At 56.2% G+C, this 4,843-nt stretch overlaps 1 long non-coding RNA gene across 1 annotated transcript; it reads right to left on the minus strand.

Annotated features, from left to right (window-relative positions):
• Nucleotides 1–657: 657 nt before the first annotated feature.
• Nucleotides 658–4,843, minus strand: LOC141923863 (uncharacterized). The gene is made up of 2 exons (XR_012623419.1): nucleotides 4,808–4,843; nucleotides 658–943 (listed from the first exon to the last, which is right to left on the minus strand). It is a non-coding gene; the product is annotated as an uncharacterized LOC141923863 (long non-coding RNA).

The following is a 4,843-nucleotide window of genomic DNA, read 5'->3' on the forward strand; positions in this document are numbered from 1 at the left end:
CTCGCAGGAGATTGCTCTGATGGCCACCAGCAGAGAGGAGCCAGGGGAGGGTGGACCTCAGCAGGACTTTGTGCATGTCTACCAGGTGCTTTTCTCCACCCAGCATCGTGGGATGCTGCAAACCTCCACGCAGACAAAACACCCCATGGTGGCTGGGGTGTGGTGGTTGAGAGACATCCAGCACAACGTATCTGCAGTGGGGTCAGTAGATGCGACACACACTGAGGTCTCTGCTCTGTGTCCTGCAAGCACCCCGAGGGCTGGATTTGGGGGCTGCTGTATAGAGTCTCCAAGATCTCCAAACAACTTGGCTGATCATGAGTAAATTGGTCCTTGTGGAGGTAGGTGTGATGGGGGGAGGAAGGACCCTGGGAAGATTAGGGTTGGTTTTTCAAACCTGCTGCTCCCCTGTGCGTGGTAGGTGCTCAGCTCCTCCAGTCCCTCGCTAGGCCTGAGATCATATTCATCTCAGCTGTGTCGTGACAGCTTGGAGCCAAGTGTCTGGCTCTCCCTGTGGTCAATGCCAATGGAGAGGTTGCCACTGGATGGGACCTGGATGCCTGGCTTAGGCCGTACACCTCACTCCAGAGGGCTAAGGAAGGTGAAAGCCATCTCACCCCATGTGACGTATGCAAGGATGCCCACCAGATCGCTCTTAGCCTGGGAAGAGGTGTTTAATCCAACTCATGTGTGCAGCGACCATGAGGCACTGCTTGATTTCCCACTGCCAGACCAGCAGATGAAGGACAGAGCTCATGTTTCAGCTGCAGACCCCTCAGGAGTTCCCTGACCCCGGTGCTTGTGCTTGTTCCAGAGTCCCTCCTTCTTCTCTTGCCCATGCAAGCTGTGGCTGCTCCTTCAGATGCTGCACAGGATCCCAACTGGTCCACCATGCCCATGGCTCTTCTAATCTCCACCTTCCTTTGAGGTCTTCTTGTTTATCCTGCAAAGACGGAGTGCTCAGCACAGTTGGCTGCACTTGTCCAAGCTGTCTCTGCTTGGGTTGTACCAGTGTTGCACAACTGCAGCCGATGTCCATGCCAGCAGAGCCCCCTCGCAGGAACACGGTGTCCACCATCGCCTCTCCAAACCACAGCCCGCATCCATCCAGTCCCACCTCTGCCACCAGCGTGTTCCTCCTTGGTGGTCCCAGAGAAGACCATCAACAGAAGAAATCAACACCAACCACTCCAGAACCTGCCCCCTCATCAAGCAGGGCCCCGAGTCCTCTTTCTTGCCCGATTCAAGCCGTGCATCACCACGCAGGATCCTTTGCTCACACCAGTCCAGCAGTAACATGCCCTGATGACCAATGATCCAAGCAGCACCCAGAACGTCCTCCCATCCAACAGCTCAAAGCCAACCTACAACTTTATATATACCCATAAATATATATATACTCATGGTGCCATGCATTTTTTTTTTTCAGCTGGGAAGCACCTTGCCCCATGTCATGCCCTTGCCAACTTGCTAACGGCCGTACCCATACTCTGGGAAGCCAGTGGCTCCCGGCATCATGCCTTCGATCTCTGCTCGCTGGCTTTCAGTCTTATCTCCAGCTCCTTCCCCGCCAGCAGCACCACCAGGATTTCATTTGTCCTTTGACAAATGACGAATGTCCTGCTCTCTGGCAATATCCTGGCTGCTTATTACCTGCACACTCCCAGACTTCCTCTTGTCAGCTGCAGTAATTAAATCATATTTTTCAGGCGGGGTGAAGGGCATTTTAGGTGAAAGCGCCCCACACCTCCTGCCAGTAGAGCTGTAGCCACAGATGGGGCTTTTCCAGGGTAACAGCGCTGCTTAGGGATCAGGACTTTCTCCCAGCTGATGTGGTGATGCTATAAGAAATTAATTCCTGCCATAAGCTCATTCCTTCTAGCTGTCCTTGAGCATCTCTGCTAGAAATACCTTTCTTTAATATCTGAAACAGCCAAACGCCTCGACGTCGGCTAAATGGCAACTGTGGTACAGACATGAAGTGCAGATCCTGGGGCAATGCCACTGGCCGTGATGCCCAGAGAGAAAGGAGGCAGAACAGAGCCAAGGCAATGAGGATTTAGCACAGACTTGTCAGGGAGACACAGGAAAGTGATGCCAAAGCTGCAAGTGGTGAGAAGCCAGCAGAGCTAGGGTGGAGTTTGCATTTTACTCCCCAGGACACTCCATTTCCACATGCAGGGGTGTGCAAAGACAGCTCAGGGCTTCCAAAATGCACATCCCAAAGTCTCCATGTGCCTCTGGAGGTTCGCAGAGCAGTAGCCTTTAGGCAGAGCCTCCTCTTTGCACCCCAGTTCTGGGTGGAGGTGTGCGAGTGGGGTGAGACACTGCTCCCAGAAGGCTCCCAGCGGAAAGGGCTCAGCCTCCTTGCTGAGCTGGCTGGAGCCCTATTTTTCCTCTGGGAGGATCGGGCTGGCATCCTGACTCCAATCAGGCTGAGGCCACCACCTTCAGCAAGGATTTTTAATGCACCAAGTTGAACTACAGAGAAAATATCTTCATGCTCGACTCTTCTGCAAACTAAGGATATGCACAGCTCACTCTGCAGCTTTTAAAGGGCAGGCAGAAGACCATGCTCTCCACAACCCTCCTGCCTGGTGGTTTATAGATGTGCCCATGGGAAGCCCAGGCAGCCCAACTGCAGCCACCAAGCAGTGCTCTAGGCATGGCCGGTGACATGGGGTGCCACCAACCCAACGGGATGCTCTCAGCTGGTGTCACGTCTACACAGACTGCAGCCAGGACTTACAGAGAACCCCTACAGGCATTGTCATGGCCAAACTCTCACAGTCTGTTCTAGTCTAAGCGAGTCTGACAGTCTCCATCTGCAGAAGAAGGGGTCCCTGGGGGGTCTCCAGCGTGAGCTGAGCATGCACATGCACAGGTGATGGACAAAACCCATCCACGCTGGCCTCTGTGTCACGTTAGACCTTCCCAAGGTGGAGCTGCAAGCTGCTGCAGGGAGCTGCTGGCAGCCTCTCTGGCATTTCAAGGTTGACCTCTAGAGGAAGTTTGTAGAGAAGTTATAGCTGCGAGGGTGACACAATGGCTGCAGAACCAAACTGCCCACAGCGGGGTCCCGAGGACTTGCAGGTTAGCTGTGCCCCAGGTATCTTGCGGGGACGGCAAGCACGGCACGGTGCCCCAACAAATGGGTCCTCCCCAGTTCAGGTGTGCTGGGCAAGACCACATGGAAATGCATCCTCCTTACTGCAAACCCACCATGTGTCCCCAAGCCCTGGGGATCTGCCTCTCGTTTTTAGGACTGGGATCCCTGCTGAGGCTGCAGTGGGGCCACACGAGCTGCCCTCCAACATGGGAAGCCCCCCCCCCAGCTCTCCATACTCACCCCCGGGGGCTCAGCACTTTCAAAGCCTGACAGGCTCCGCTTTCCTCCAACCCCCCACCCCCCAGCATCTCTCCTCCTGCTCTAAACAAATCCGTTTATCACCTAAAATTAAATCAAGACCTGAAGTCTGCTGCGCTGTCAAGATGCGAGGGTGTGAACCACATCATGCTTCATTGAGCCTTAAAAGGCAACATAAATCTCCGCCGGGCTCCGTGAACATCACTGCGGGCAAACTGCCGCACACCCAGAGCATCCTCCCCAGAGCAGGGAGAGGTAAGAAAAACAAATCCATGCCTCTCTCCCAAATTTTCATTCCCTCCCTGCTGCCTTTTCAAGCCATGCCAGCCTCAGGGTGTAACATCTCCACAGCGGTACCCTCTGCCCCAGCACTGCCAGCTCCCAGCGTGGCACTGGCTGCCCACCAGCCCAGAGACACCGATCCACTTCAGCAAAGCACCTGGGTTAGATGCTGAGCAGCATCTTCTCCCTGTGTCCTTGCACGCCCCAACTTAACCCTGCCTCGCCCGGCCTTTGTATCTCCTGGAAAACACTTTTTCCCCTCTGTTTCTCATCCCAATAGAGCTGCTAGGACAAGGAGCCACCAGGAGCATCCTGCTCTGTGCCCCACCATGCCCGGACTATGATACCCCTTGGGATGAGGAGGAGGTGGTGACATTAAGGGCCTCTGCTTCACAGCGGGCCAGGGAGGGTGGAAAATTCATCCACCCCCCATGGGGAAGCACAGGAGCAGCCCTCGGGGCTTTAGGTCTCATAGCTGGGTCCTTCTCGCCCCATGCTGCCAAGCCAGGGGATGGGAAGAGTGGGGATTTCTGCCAGCTGCTGAGATGGAGTTTTTTGGGAAAAGAGATGGTTTGGGGGTGCAGATCGGAGAGCACCACAGTGTCAAAGCGGGCTACCCAGGTGGATACCCCTCCCAAACCCCGTTTACCTCCCCGGTCTCTCCTCCCAGGCTCCCAACGGCACAGCTCCTCCAGCTGAGCATCTCCTAAGGACCACCACAAGCGCACGCAGGTTGCCAGTTCTCAGTCTACATCGCCCAAAACAACCCCAGCAGCGCCCCCCCCCCCCCGCCCAGAAACGTCCTGCTTCCTTCTCGTCCTCAGCCCTTGCCACCACCCAGAGCAGTTTATTCCCCCAGAGCAGGGAGAGACGAAAAAACCCCCAACCAAAGGAAGGTGGAGGGGAGACAGTTGCCCTTTGCAGGCTGCAATTTCTACCCCCCAAACCCCCCAGCATCGTGGTGTAAACCCCCTCCTCCCACCGAAACCCAGCGGTGCAGCAAAGCCGGGCTCAGCCCGGTGCCCCCATCTCCCACCCCTGTACGGAGGCTCCGCACGGAACCCAGCCTCAGCCCCCCCCCCCCCCCCCCCAGGTCCCCCATCGTCCCCAGGACCATCCCGGGGTGCTGCCCGCCCCCCCCCCCCATCCAGCCCCTACCTTTGCGGAACGGCATGGGATCGGACGCCTGGGTTC

The sequence above is a fragment of the Strix aluco genome, chromosome 5, assembly GCF_031877795.1.
Source record: "Strix aluco isolate bStrAlu1 chromosome 5, bStrAlu1.hap1, whole genome shotgun sequence".
Lineage (NCBI taxonomy): Eukaryota > Metazoa > Chordata > Aves > Strigiformes > Strigidae > Strix > Strix aluco.